The sequence below is a fragment of the Pinus tabuliformis genome, chromosome 6, assembly GCF_031772625.1.
Source record: "Pinus tabuliformis cultivar Carrire ecotype Pingquan chromosome 6, CPIR1, whole genome shotgun sequence".
NCBI lineage: Eukaryota > Viridiplantae > Streptophyta > Pinopsida > Pinales > Pinaceae > Pinus > Pinus tabuliformis.
Genome location: NC_142292.1, coordinates 888,938,447 through 888,954,721, shown reverse-complemented (window position 1 = coordinate 888,954,721; position 16,275 = coordinate 888,938,447).

The window sequence follows — 16,275 nt, the reverse complement described above, 5'->3', positions numbered from 1 at the left end:
CAATCGAGAAGCTGCAGGAAGCTCCAATTTGTATGCCATAGTACCAAACTTTTGCAACACCTTGTATGGACCATAATACTTTGGTGATAATTTATTATCCTTCTTAGCTTGCTTGAGGGACATTTGCTTATATGGTTGTAGCCGTAGGAATACCCAATCACCTACATAAAAACTTCTTTCGCTACGATGTTGATCTGCCTGTTGTTTCATTCTATTCTGTGCCAACACGATGTTATCCTTTAAGAGTTGGAGGACTTGTTGTTGACGTTCAATGTGATGTTCCACTGCTTCAACCTTAGAATTTTCTCTTAAATATGATGTGATGGATGGTGGCTGATACCCATAAAGTGCCATAAATGGGGTCATTTTTGTTGCTGTATGGAAGGAAGTGTTATACCACCATTCGGCCAGAGGCAACCATTTGACCCATTGCATTTGTTTATCAGATACAAAGCAACGAAGATATCCTTCCAAACATTTGTTTACTATCTTAGTTTTCCCATCAGATTGAGGATGATAAGATGAGCTATGAGCTAATTGAGTACCAAGACAAGAAAATAATTCTGTCCAAAAATTTCCAGTGAAAATGGGATCTCTGTCACTTACAATAATCTTTGGGTTTCCATGTAGCTTTTGAATTGTTTCCACAAATGCAGTAGAAACTGTACTGGCTTTAAATGGATGTGATAATGCACAAAAGTGTGCATACTTGGTAAGTCTGTCAACTACCACCATGATGACACTCTTTCCCTCAGACTTGGGTAAACCTGTGATAAAATCCATTAAAAACTCCTCCCAACGTTGGCTTGGAATGGATAAAGGTTGTAATAGACCTGGTGTCTTAATTGTTTCAACTTTATTTTGTTGGCAAACCAAACATTCCACCACAAACTTTTGAATATTTGATTTAAGGCCATCCCAAAAAAATTCCTTCTTAACCCTGTGGTAAGTTTTTAAAAAAACTGAGTGCCCTCCTAAGGGAGAAGTGTGCAATTCCATAAGAATCTTTTGTTTTAGATGGGAATTCTTATAGAGGTATAAGCGATCTTTGTACCATAACGAATCATTTTTCCAGCGAAATTTATCAGACATACTGGAATCTTGTTGTAACTTTTGAATAAGTGCCCACACTTCTTCGTCATTCTTCCATTCCTCCCTTGCTTCGTTTATTCAATCTGGTTGGATAATAGAAATGGCGCAAACAATGCTTCCACATCCCCATCCTTTCTTGAGAGTGCATCTGCCACCACATTTTGCTTCCCTTTTTTGTATATGATTTCAAAGTCATAACCCAACATCTTTGTGACCCACTTTTGTTGCTCTTCAGAGGATAATCTTTGTTTAAAATGTATTTAAGGCTATCATGATCCGTTTTTACCTTGAAGTGTCTTCCCATTAGGTAGGGTCGCCATTTCTTAAGTGCATGGAGTATTGCCAAAATTTCCTTCTCATAAATAGCTTTGTGTAAAAACTTTCCCTTGATTGGACGACTTTAAAAAGCAATGGGTCTTTCATCTTGCATTAAAATAGCACCAATTCCATTTCTTGAAGCATCACATTCCACAATAAAGGTTTTTGTGAAGTCCGGTGTAGCTAAGATTGGTTCTTGGCACATTGCCTCTTTAAGATGTTCGAATGCCTTTGTTGCTTCTGGAGTCCATGAAAATGCATCTTTCTTCAATAATGTTGTTAAAGGTGCTGCTATTCTCCCATAATTCTTAATCAACTTGCGATAATACCCTGTCAACCTGAGAAATCCTCGCAGATGCTTTATGGATGTGGGAATTTTCCATTCCTTAATGGCTTTAATTTTGCCAGGGTCTACCTTAACTCCTTCATGAGATACAATATGACCCAGATATTCCACCTCTTGTACTCCAAAGAAACATTTGGATCTTTTTGCATATAATTGTTTCTCCTCCAATAGTTGTAGCACCCTATCAACATGTTCAACATGATCCTTCCAAGACTTGCTGTAGATTAGTATATCATCAAAAAACACCAACACAAATTTTCTAAGTAATGGTTTGAAAATTGAATTCATCAAACCTTGAATTGTTGAAGGTGCATTGGTAAGGCCAAAAGGCATGACCAAAAATTCATAATGACCCTCATGAGTTCTAAATGTTGTTTTCTGAATTTCTTCAATCTTCATTCTGATTTGATGATATCCTAAACGAAGATCCAACTTGGTTAAGTAAATTGATCCATGCAATTCATCCAGTAATTCATCAATGACAAGAATGGGAAACTTATCTTTAATAGTGAGCTTGTTGAGCTCCCTATAATCTGGACACATGCACCATGATCCATCCTTCTTGTGCACCAATACGACTGGAGCAGAGAAAGAACTTTGACTTGGTTGAATTATACCAGCCTCTAGCATTTTTGCAACCATACGTTCAATTTCACTCTTTTGGGCATAGGGATATTTGTACGGCCCGATGTTTGGAGGAACACTTCCTGGAATCAGATGAATAGCATGATCATGATCACGAATAGGTGGGAGACCTTTGGGAGTCTCAAATACCTTGGAATGATTGTCCAAGTCTTTTTGGAGATCTGGAGAAATAGATGATTCCACTGTGGACACATTTGGCGAACATAATTGTGAAATTACACCTCTTTGTTACTTTTTTAGAAGCTTTGTCATACCGTTAGAGCTGATTATCTTTCCCGGTTTCCCTGCAATACCCCTTAATTCAACTTCCTTTCCTTCCATAGAAAATTTCATGAAAAGTTCTTGAAAATTAAAAGCTATTGTACCCAAGGATTGTAGCCATTGGACTCCTAGTAGAACATCAGCACCTCCCATTGGAATGGAAAGCATTGGGCTAGTCAATACATATTCTCCCATGGATAGCTTGATATTATGGCACTTTCCCGAGCAATTTATTGTTCCTCCATTTGCAACGATCACTTGACACTCTGGTGCTGGATATAAGAAGCAATTCAATTCTCTTGCTACCTTACAATGAATAAAATTGTGGGTACTTCCTGAATCAATCAACACTATTACCTTTTTCTTCTTGATTTGTCCTTCTATCTTGATGGTTTGAGGAGTGGTAATTCCCGCCAATGCATTACAAGATATGGTCCGATTCATTTCTTCTTTATCTAGGCTTTTTTCCTGGAGTATATCCTCTTCTTTTAACCTTTCTTGCTCCTTTTCTTCTTCCTCTTCACAATCTATGTAGAATAATTTCTTCTCAGCACATTTATGACCTTTAGTGTATTTGCTATCACAATTGTAACAAAGCCCTTTTGCTCTTTTTTCTTCCAATTGTTGTGGTGTCAACTTTATAGGTTGTGGAAGACTAGCGGCAACAACACTTCCGTCTTTATAGTTGTGAGTGGTATGCTTCCTGGTTGCCATAATTTTGCTTTCCATTTTTCTTGCTAACCTGAATGCCTTCTCTAATGAATCAGGTTCCCAAAGGCGAACATCATGTTGGATATTATCCTTTAAAGACCCTATGAACACATCAATCCTATGCTCCTCTGGAATATCTTTTACCCTTATGTTCAATTTTTGGAACTCCTCAATGTGCTCTATTATTGAACCCTTTTGTTTGAGACTTATCAATTGGCTAAAAAAAGTGTTGCTTTTTGTATCCTCATAATGTGCTATCAATTCTTCCATAAAAATTGCCCAAGTGATAAATTGTTTACGAGAGCAAAGCCATTGATACCATACAAACTGATTTGGTTCCAAATATAAAGTTGCAATGCGTACCTTTTGTGTGTTTTGCACATTATTGAGATCGAAAAATTGCTCCATATGTAATATCCATGTTGCGGGATCCTTGCCATCAAACTTCCTCATATCGATTTTTGGAATATGGTGGGTATTTGATCCAACATTAGGGTCTATGGAATCATGATTAACATTTCTTTTGTTCTCATCATGAGTTTCCTTTACTACACTTTCACCATTAGTGACCCTTTCTTGTAGCAACTTATTCATATTTATCTTCAATTCTTCCATGTCTGTCTTCAAATCTATCTTCAAATCATCCATCTTAGCTTCCACGTCACTCATCTTAGCTTCTACACCTTTATTTAAACAATCTATCTTAGCTTCTACGCGTTTCTTTAAACCATCCATCTTAGATTCTGTTCCTTTTTGTGCAAGGGACAGTTGTTGCACTTGGTCTTGTAATTTTGATATATCATGTTGCATTTCTTCCTCTTCTTCATGAGTCATGCTAGAGATTTCAAGTTCCTTACTAGGTGTTTGCATTTTCTTTCCTCGGGGCATCAATTACTGATAATAATGCTCTACTATGCCCTTTGAATTCCTTCAAAATAAATTTTCAAACCAAGCTTAAGCAAAAATTTAAGAAAATCTACACACCTTTTTTCACTTTGTAGGAGCTCGATATTGCCTCTAATGTATCTCTGTACTTTCCAGTCATCTAGATTTGAATTTGTGACCTGCAGTAGCCCTCTGTGTCCTCTTTCCAATGCCACAAGTCTGACCCAAATTGGATTCTCCAAGGAAGAGTTATGCAAAATCTCCCACAGTGACTTGATTATAGACTAGTTCAGTAGAGCGAACTTGTACGACATGCCACGAGTCACTGTTTCGACCTTTGGATCTGAAAAATGCATACAAGAAACTAAAGTACGTCCTATTTCTATAACTTCTAACGAAATTTCAATCCGATCCCCAGAGAGAAAGTTATGACGGTTTTCCCCAGGTCACCTGTTTGGAATGTAATTCAAGAGTCTGCAAAAAGACCGACTTCCTCAGATCATATCTCCACAAATATAGTGCGAACAGCTCTGAAATTTGGACCCGAGGTTCAGCGCGATTTCTTTTGAAATGGTTTTTTTTTTCAACTTCTGAAACGTCACAGAAAAAAAGTTATAGCGAAAATTCCACGATGACCTGTTTGGAGCAGCAAAACCCTAGAATCCAAAGCTCTGATACCAAATGTTATGAAGCCAGCTCAAGAAAAAGATAGGAAAGATAGATCAACGCCTTAGAATTCAGCCTTTTCGATGGGGCAACCTCCTTTACATTAATGGAAAATTCTTGGATGATTCAAATGACAAAACCTCCTTTCTATATATAGGAGTCTAAGGAGTCACAATATAACCCAGCCGACCTAACAATAATAATATAAAGCCACAAAAATAACAATAGAGGGATTCTATGGGGCACAGTAATAACAATATGGGGATAATAGGGGCACAACAATATTAATAAGGGGTACAACTACAATAGTAATGGGGTAATCACTAGTATTATTGGGACCCAATAGTCTCCATTAAAGTGTTCAAGCAATGAGTCTCCAACCCACACATGTGGATAAAATGAGATTTAATACATGTGCGTGTGGTGACTAACTTAATACACTATTCTAATAAGTCCACAAACTTAAGTATTTAACTCCATCACATAAACTGACTATAATATGACATAAGTAAACCAAGGGTAGACATGAAACCCTTAGGCAACACGAATTTCCTAGATCCTCAATTAGGTGCTTAAATGATGAAGTGAAAATGCAAGGGGAAAATAGGACTTCATGATTTAACCATCACAAACATGTGATCAAGTGTGACTAGGAGTGTATATATTCATATCTTTGCCAAAGAGGGAGTGAATACATGAGTTACCATTCATTGGGTCTTATTTTCCTTTCTTTTTATTTTTCTTATATATAGGACTTAGGGAATGAGGTTTTCATAAGTTTGGCACAACTCATAGATATAACATTTACATGAATTTTCACTTCAACCTTAGAGTTTATTCTTAGATACATCATTCTAGTGTATCTTTAATGATTTTGGCTTTCACTTTCTGATTTTGTTTCATCACAAATGACTACAAATCTATGAATTCTTATTCGTAAAGGTGTCATGTGATGAAACTGAATTAATGATGTTATTCTCTATGTAAAAGATGGGTATTCTTGAGAAAATCTTATGCTTATGTATGTTTCCTCCCTGGTTGATAGAGAGTGGTAGTGGACACCATATTCTCCATGTGTCATGTACTATGGCTAGGACTAACAATAGTAAACCTAGTAAAGACACGAGTATGGAGAATGGTGGATTGGATAAACTTATGGGACCTTTATTCTTTGATAATTTGTACTTTGACTAGGACTAACCGGAATAAGTCAAGTACATTAATCCTAGATAAGAATAATGATTAGGATCAACATTTCCTGGTGTCAAGTATTATGACAGTGTGTCAGACCAGGCAGTAACTCCTCTTCAAATCAATGCCTTTTATCATTCGGGTTGATCTTTATTATATGCATGAGGGAGAGACTATTCACTTCATCTCCCGGTGTCTATTAATATTTCTTATTATTTATTTACATCAGTTACTTATTCACCCAATCATGATGATTAGGTGTCAACATTCCCACCCTTAATCTGAAGGGATGTTGGTGAGTCCAAGCATCGTTCTGAATCGTTCAAGTTTTTCTCTTCCAAGCGCTTTGGTGAAGATGTCTGCGATTTGCTCATTAGTGGAACAATGGTGGAGATGGATTGTTTTGGCCTCAACATGAGTCGAATCAGATGATATTTAGTATATATGTGCTTTGTTCGATCATGGAACTTTGGGTTCTTGGCCAACTTTATTGCCCAGGTATTATCAATCATGAGTGGAGTTGATTGTTCTTGTTTTACCTGCAAATCTTCAAGAATTTTCCTGAGTCACACAATTTCTTTTGTTGCCTTAGCTGCTGCCACATATTCTGCTTCTGTTGTGGAATTTGCTGGAACTGATTGTTTGCATGATCTCCAGGAGACAACTCCTGATCCAAGACTCATAGCATAACCTGAAGTAGATACCCCAGTTTCTTTGTCTCCATCGAAGTCTGAATCAGAGTATTCAATCAAGCTGAAGTCGTCCACCTGTGTATACTTGATTCCAAACTCTTGAGTTCCCTTCAAGTACCTTAGAACTCTTTTTGCATCAGACTAATGTCCCTCACAAGGCTTTTTTATAAACCTGGAGAGGATTCCAACAACAAATGAAATGCCTAGTCTAGTAGTAGTTAGGTAGTTGAGACTTCCTACAAGTTGTCTATACTTTGTTGCATCCTCAAATTCTTTTCCTTCAATGGATGTGAGCTTTAAGTTTTGTTACATTGGAGTAGTAAGAGGATTGCATTCTGTCATGCTAAACTTGTTCAACAGATCTCCAATGTACGTCTTTTGGGAAAGGAACTTGGACTTAAGATGTTGAGTTACTTCAATACCAAGATAGTAATGAACATAGCCCAAATCAGTCATTTCAAAAACTTTCTTCAATTCCTTCCTTATGGACGCAATGTAGCTTTCATTGTTCCCTGTCATCAAAATATCATCTACATATACCACAAGGTATACAATTGTTTTGCGAACTTTCTTGACAAACAAAGTTGCATCATCAAGATCATAATGTTTGAAATTGAGTTTCAGAAGATGCTCAGTTATTTTTTCATACCAGGCTTACGGTGCTTATTTGAGGCCATACAAGGATTTCAAAAGTTTTCATACTTTATGGTCATGTCCTTTCACAAAAAATCCTTCAGGCTGGGACATAAAAACATTCTCTTTTAGATCTTGATTCAAGAAAGCAGTTTTTACATCCATTTGATGGAATTTCCAACTGTTCTGAGCTGCTAGGGAAAAGAGTGTCTGGATGGTAGCCCATTTTATTATGGGGTCAAAAGTCTCCTCATAATCGACCCCTCCCTTCTGTGCAAAACCTTTTGCCACAAGCCTGGCTTTGTGCTTGTCAAGTGAGCCGTCAACTTTATACTTGTTTTTGTAGACCCACTTATAGCCTATTGGTTTGGTTCCTAATGGAGGATCAACTAGCTTTCAAGTGCCATTCTTTATGAGGGCATCATACTCCTTTTGCATTGCTTCTTTCCATTCATCATGAGAAGTAGCTTCTTTTAAGGAAGTTGGTTCAAAATTTGTAGACAAATTAAATTCACAATCATAAGAAACATCCATATCAACAGGTGAATTAGAGTCATCTACATCACCTCTATTTTTCCAGTTTGAATTTCTAGTTCCTGTCTTTCCAACCTCATTAGGATGAACACTTTCAAGTGTCTTTATCAGCCACTTTGGAGGACCTTTCTCAGATGGTATAGGCTGCTCTGTTGATTGAGTTGGGACTGAATCAAGATTGATTCTCCCAATTCTATCAATCACATCACTTAAAGCATCATCTGTTGTTGGAATTTCATGCGGGGGAGAGAATGCTTTAGAAGAAGATTCCACATGTTGTTCTAGTATAGGAATCCCCCCTTCAATATGTGGAATCTGATTATCAAATTCTTGAAATGATTTTGCATTTGCGAATCTATCCAAGTGATCAAGTTGTCGCTCAACAACATTGTCAGTTTTGGATGATTCAAGAAAGATTACATCTCTAGATACAACAAACCTTTTATTGACTTCATCATAGAGACGGTATGCTTTGGAGGTGTTTGAATACCTTGGGAAGATACACTTACGACTTCTTGCACCAAGTTTATTTCTATGTACCTTTGGTATCAAGGCATAACAGGTGGAACCAAAGACCCTGAGATGCTTTACCGAAGGAATGTACCCATACCACATTTCATAGGGAGTCTTGTTTATGATAGCATTAGATGGACATCTATTCTTTATATATGTAGCACATAGAACAACATTAGCCCAAAACATTATTTTTACATTTTTGAAGAAGAACATGGAGCGTACTGTATTTAAGATTGTCCTATTCATTCTTCCAGCTACACCATTCCGTTGGGGATTATAAGGCACAATTGTTTGATGTTTGATCCCATGTTGGCGAAGATAGTTTTCAAATTCATTTGATGTGTATTATTTTCCATTATCAGTGGGAATATACCCAATATGAGATTGTGCATCATTTTCACTCCATTTATGAAAGTTCTTGAATGTTTGAAAAGCATCAGATTTGTTCTTCAATAAATAAACCCAACACATTCTGGTGTAGTCATTAATAAATGTCATCATATATTTATTTCCATTTGCAGAAGGAACATGCATTGGACCACATAAATCTGAATGAATGAGTTCAATTTTTCTATGTGCTCTTGAATGTGAATCATGAAAATACTGTTTTATATGCATTCCTAGAATGCAAGCATCACATTGCTTAAATTTCCTAGGAATTGTAGGAAAACCAGCAACACCATTTTTCTTCAACAAGTGGAGGCTGTCATAGTTCAAATGTACAAATCTAGCATGCTATAATAAACTTGATGGAAGTGTACCTTCTTCAAAATGAGAATTGTATGAGAGATGTTGTGCACGAGCAGAGGTACCTTGCAGCTTGAGAAGCCTTTCTTCTTCTATTCCCCTCATGAGAAGTGAGTGGTCAGATGCTTTTCTCACCTCAAGCTTGCCATCAAACATATGAATGGAGTGACCTTGCTAGCGGATGTGGACCAAGGACAACAAGTTTCTCTTCAGCCGTCGGAGATATAGAACATGATGCAAAATAAAATCTGGAAGACCAGGCAATTTAAGCCTAATTGTGCCAAGCCTTGATGGCTTGATTTTTGATCGGTCTGCAAAGTATACTGCTCCATCAACATTGTCAGTAAATTCTTCAAAAAAATCTTTTCTATGAGTCATGTGGCAAGTTGCTTCTGAATCAAGCAACCAATCATTTTTCCGAGAAGCAAGTGAAGCATTAAACAAATCTTCATTTACTTCAATATTACATTCTACCACAACATAGTGAGCAGATTCAGGTGCTTTACCTTTGTCTTTGTCATTATTTTTACCTCTGTGTTGGTTTCTTTGCTGCTCAATTTTGTCCCATGGTAACTTGCATGTAGAGGCATCATGTGATCCGTTTCTTTTGTAGCGTATGCAGTGCAAATCTGCATTTTCTCCTTGAGAGTGTCTGCCCCCCTGCCTCTGAAATATCTTCCTCTTCCTCTTTGACCACCTCTTCCTCTGGAAGAATCTTGAGCAAGATTCTTTTCTCTATGTGCAAGGCACACAGCCTCTTCAGAAGACTCAGGGGTTGTATTCTTTCCAAAATCTTTCTCTCTTTCAACAATTTTTTTCACAAGAGAGTCAAAGGTAATATCTTTGAGATTTCCATTTAATTGTAATGACTCAAGATAATTGGAGTAAGTAGGATAAAGTGCCTTGAGAAAAGCGATAAGACGTATATCCAATTCAACCTTAGTGGCTTTGATATCATGCATTATAGATTTTACTTCAGATGCAAGAGCAAGAGGATCATTATTTTACAATTCAAGAGTGAAGAGTTTAATCATGAGTTGAACAACTTCAAGTGTAGAATGTGAGTCATAGAGTTCTTTCAGCTTTTGTAAGGCTTTGAAAGCAGTTGAAAATGGCGAAATATGGTGACTCACCTCTTCACTTACAGATGTTGCAATTAATGCATGGGCTTTGCTATTTTTATTTTCCCAAATGGCGAGCTCTTTGTATGAGGTAGGTTGTTCTAGCTCTTTGTCTCCACTCCAATACACACTCCTTCCCACAACTCATTGAAAATGAGGGTGTGTTTTATTATCCGGGACCACTCAGGATAGTTCTCCTTGCCAGTGAGAACTATTCCCACAATACATATGATTGAATGCATACTATAACAAAAAAAAAACTTCTGCTGGCAAAAAAATCTGTGTACTGTTTTAAAAAAATACTTCCACTTTTGATGGAAAAAAAATTGCACTATAGTAGCAATATTCTGAATTCTTATGAATGCCAAGAAACAAGATGCATAGATATTCTAATGATTCTTTGGAAAACAATGAATAATATCATGTCAACAGTAGAACCCTCAAAGATCAACAATCAGGTAGGCCTCGTCCATTATCCCCAGTTTCAAATCCTTCCACACAAAATCAACAGTCTTCTAAAGAGATTCTTAACAGTGTGAAGAATAGCCACCCAAGTTGTTCTACAACAAAGATTCAAAGGAAGAAGCCTGAAATTGATAGGACATCAAGACAATCAGGATCTTCGAAATCTTCATTCCAATTTCTCATTAAAAAAAGTATAAACTCATCCCAGACATTAAACTAGTTCAAAGGGATTGAGGACATCCTCATAGATTTATAAAAGTCACAATGCATATAACATTGGCTCAAATAGATTCAATAGCAGTATATATAATAGTATATATAGTGACTGAGAGAACGTAAAACATAACAGTAGCTGAAGCATAAAGGGGCTTAATTGCCATCATTATTTTCAACGCTTGTGCATATCCTAGATATCGTTTTCTTCAATTTGATCTCCATTTCAGAAATCCTAGATTCCAGATACATGAACCGCTCTTCCAATTATGCTAAAATATCAACATTAGCTCAGCTTTTGATAAAGGATAATCACTTCAATGTTCCGAATTCCCCTTTGATATTTCAGCGACTCAAAGTTTGTATGCCTTGCAAGATCTTCTCGAGGTGTCACACTGTGCAAAAGTATTACAGCTCTATTCGGCTTCCACGCTGGAGACAAGATTTGAAACAGAGAGCAACAATGGAGCTGCAACGTATGGAGTTGCAAAGTATGGAGCTGCAGTGTATGGAGGGTGGGGAAAGAGCAGCAACGTATGGAGGGAGGCCACTACAACAGAAACATCAACTGCACCAAATTTTAAAACGCATATGATAGAGGGCACAACTTTTAAAACATATATGACACTGCTTGGAGCAGGCTTCAGGCAACCAGGCAGAATATAGGCAAGAAACTGACACTAGGAGTTACACAAAAGCTAATTTCGGAAGCTGGCTCTAATACCATGTCAGATCAAGCAGTAACTCCTCTTCAAATCAATGCCTTTATTCGTTCAGGTTGATCTTTATTATATACATGAGGGAGAGACTGTTCACTTCATCTCCTGGTGTCTATTCATATTTCTTATTATTTATTTACATTAGTTACTTATTCACCCAATCCTGATGATTAGGTGTCAACACAGTGGATTAGGAAATGGTCATGTGAGGACATACCTAGTGAACATCCTCGTGGGGTAAGTTCCTGGAGAGTCAGTGGTGTCCAAATTTATGCCTTCCAACATTGTGCTCTAATCTAATGGAGATATAGAACTTGTTAGTCAAGACCTTGCTATTTTGACAATTTTGGCTATGACGATGTAAATCATCATTAATGCTTATTAATCCAGATCCTTTATTATATGAATATTTGAACTTGAGAGTACTTTCTTGTGTCATTATGAATACTTCCCTAGTTTAGAGGGAGTGTTGAAAAATGTAATTAGTTTTGGTCTTCATAATGCAATAATATGCAATTTTGATCATTGAAATTTATTATTATATTCATTATTATTATTTCATTTTGGTCTACTCATGTTATTCATTCTTATAGAGTTAAAAAGAATTTATTTTGAGTCAAGAGAAATTTATTTGATTGATGTCCCATTTGGAATTTTGAAAGAAAAAGAAAAGGAATTTTATTTTGATTCAAAGAATCAACATGAGACCAAGTCAACCTGAGAGGCAACTATTTGACCCTCTTGGATAGGTGTATATATCATTCAAATTTATCACTTGGAAGACCAATTAATTATCATCACAAACTATCATTTCTTGTGCCAAACAAGAATAAAAGACAATTGAAATTAAAGGAGAGATAAACTATGATTTTTTAATCCTATTTCTGTGCACACATGCGAAGGTTTTGTGGCTTCTATGAAAATTACAAGTCTTAACTTCATCCTTCACTGCAAGTCCAAAAATTATGTGATTTGACCATATTTTAGAGTGTTTGATCAACATAGATTTTTGTTGACTTTGACTTGGTTGGAGGAGACTTGGAGGAGGGTTGACTTAGATATTTGTGGAAATCTTGGTCTTGTTCTTGGGTCTTGTATATCTCATTTTTATCTAATTCTATAAGAGAAGTATTTTTGGGTTTCCCCCCTTATGGGGTTTTTCCCTAGGTTGGAGCCTAATTATTGGTGTTCTTTGTTTCCTTGTGATCTTTATGTTTTCCATTTTTTTGTAATTAATTGATGAAGAAGACAATCTAAGTAATAAGAATCCAAAAATAATTCACAAGTAGTTATCAAGTTAAGATAAATCAATCATTTTCTTCTAACACTTGGTTTCTCAACATGAAGTAGGGTAATAGGTCCTATGACATCCAACCTGTGATCTATGATGGGAAATCATCAATAGTCTCTCTGAAGAGAGATGTCCCATTGAGAGGGTCAAGAAGAGGTATGAGGCATCACCAATTTTATAGTTGGAGAAGTTTGAATCTTGGTTTATAAATTTTGGCCCTATGTAGGCAAGAAAACATGGAAGGAGGTGATCCCCTTGGAAGAGTTGAAAATGGGAAGGCCACATAAGGGCTTATATAAATATATAAATCCAAGGACCTCCCTCATAAATAGAGTTAGACATGTACTGAAAGAGAGTTAAAAATGATCCATCCAAATCTTGATAAAGATAATAAAACATCCCTTGAATCTCATAATAAATGGGGCACCTACATATGAGGTGACCCTCTAAATCTATCTCATTTATATGGAAAAGCTAATAAATATTATTGAGAAGAGGAAAATATCCCAAGAGAGACAAAAAAATGTAAAAAGTATGACAATAATACATATACAGAAGATGATCTTGAAACTAGTAAGTTCATCAATCCATGACTGTAAGGTCATTGACATCATCTTCATTATCATTATCATCACCACCATCATCGTCATCATTATTATCATCATAATCACCATTCATGTCATCATCATCATCTTCATCATTATCATCATCATGATTATGGACATTGTGACTCATCGCTTATTCATAATTATAGGTGTCATAAGAAATATCATCAAGCCAAAAAATGTTATGAGTGCAAGAAAAGGGTTGTTAGGACACGTGATATATGCAAGAGAAATTAGAAACTCTATTTTTGATACATGATCGATGATCATCATCATCATCACTACCATTATCATCATAATTATCATTTTCATCATCACCATCATCATCATTAATATAATTTCTATGATCATTTTTGTCATCGTCGTCATGGGCATCATCATCACTCACATTGTCATCATCATTGATGCCATTATTGTTATTGATGATGACATAGATGACAATAATGATAATGATGATCAGATGATGATGACTTGGATAACGATACCAAATATAATGAATATTGTTATGACAATGATAACATTTAAAAATTGGGAAGTTCGGCCAAAGTCATTAGCATCGTCATCATCACAATCACTGTCATCATCATCATCATTGTCATTGTAACCACCATCATATTTATGATCATTTTCATAATCATCATAATCAATTGTCAATGTCATAAGAAATATCATCAATGCAGAAAATATGATTGGTGTTGGAAAATGGATGCAAAAGTGAACAAAAAAATGGGGCCAAGAATAGATGTAAAACCGGATGAAAAGTGGACGAAACATGAGCAGATGCATAACAAGATAGAAAAATTGACAGAAAATTGGATGCAAAAGAAGATTCAATGATTAATGCAAACTTGTAGACAAAATAGGATGCAAACACGGATGCAAAAGTGGAAGCAAACATGGGAGAAATAGTAGGCATAAAAATTAGCATGAATTGTGGTGAAACAAATGTGGATGCAACAATGAACGCAAAAAACAACACGAACTTGGATGCAAAAAGGAGGAAATATTGGATGAAAAAAGTGATGTAAAAATGAACCAAACATGGTTGCAACAATGGACACAAAATTAGATACAAAAAGTGGACACATCAAAAGTGGATGTAAAACTAGATGCAAAATGAGATGCAGAAAACATAAACAATATTCGATGCAAATTTGGACACAAAAGATGATGAAAATGTGGATACAAAAGTGGAAGCAAATGTGGGTTGCAATAGTAGGCACAAGGTATGGAAAAAATTGTGGCGCAACAAAAGTGGATGTAACAACATACACAAAAAAAGATGCAAACTTAGATGCAAGACAAGATGCAATAAGGGATGTAAAAGTGGATAAAAACATGGGTGTAATAGAAGAAACAAAATTGGATGAGAAATATGGATGTAATGGAAGTAGATGCAAAAGAAGATACAGAACGAGACACAAAACCCAACACAAAAGTGGATGAAAAAATAGATGCAATATTTGATGCAAATATTGGATGAAAATGAGGATGCGAACATGGATGAAAAATTGGAAGAAAACGTGGGTACAAAAGTAAGTGGAAAACATGGTGCAAATTGTGGCACAACAAAAGTGGATGTAATGATAGATGCAAAAAGAGAAGCAAATGGAGATGCAAACAAAGATGAAAAAAGGGATGTAAAAGTGGACGTAAACATGGGTGAAACAATGGATGCAAAAGTAGACACAAAATGAGACACAAAACCCAATGCAAATCCTGACGCAAATGTGGATACAAAAAGGGATGCAAAAATATATGTCAAATTTGATGAAAACCTAGATTTAAATGAGGATTCAAATGTGGATGCAAAATTAGAAGTAAAAATTGGTGCAAAGGGAGGTGCCAAACTAGGTGCAAATTATGGCATAAGAAAATTGGATGCAATAGTGGACACAATAATAGATGCAACTATGGATGAAAAAGAGGATGTAAATATGGATGCAAAACAAGATGCAAAAGTGGATGTAACAAAAGTACATGCAAAACTATACACAAACCTTGATACAAAAATTGACACAAAGGGAATGCAACAAACGATGCAAAAATGGATGCAAAAAATGATTTAGAAAATGGTGCAAAAGAGGATGCAAGAGATGATGCAAAATTTTATGCAAGTGTAGGCACAAAAAGTGGATGCAACAGAGGATGAAAAATTACGTGAAACAAAATTAGGTGCCAAACTTGATGCAAAACATGGTGCAAAGGATGGCACAAAACTTTGATAAAACCTAGCGTAAAACTTGGTTCAAAACCTATTACAATACCTAGTGTTAAACTTGGTGCAAAACTCAGTACAAATTTTGCATCACGTTTTGCACCATATTTGATAAATGGACACAAATAGTACCGCAAATGGGCTCTGGATGCGAAAAAGGAAGCAAAAAGGGACGCCAATGACATGGTTTTGTTGTAGTGTAGGATTCTTCTTTCCTTGCAAGACACTCTTTTCTCCATCCTCATTCAAGCACTCAATAGCCTTCTCATAGAAACCTATCTTGGTCCTCTAAATAAACAACCAATCCATGACCAAAAGAATTTTATATGCACCCAAAGGAAGAAAATTCAGGTTTTTTGATGTAGGAATGCCATTGAGCTCAAATGCATAAGATTTCACCCAATGG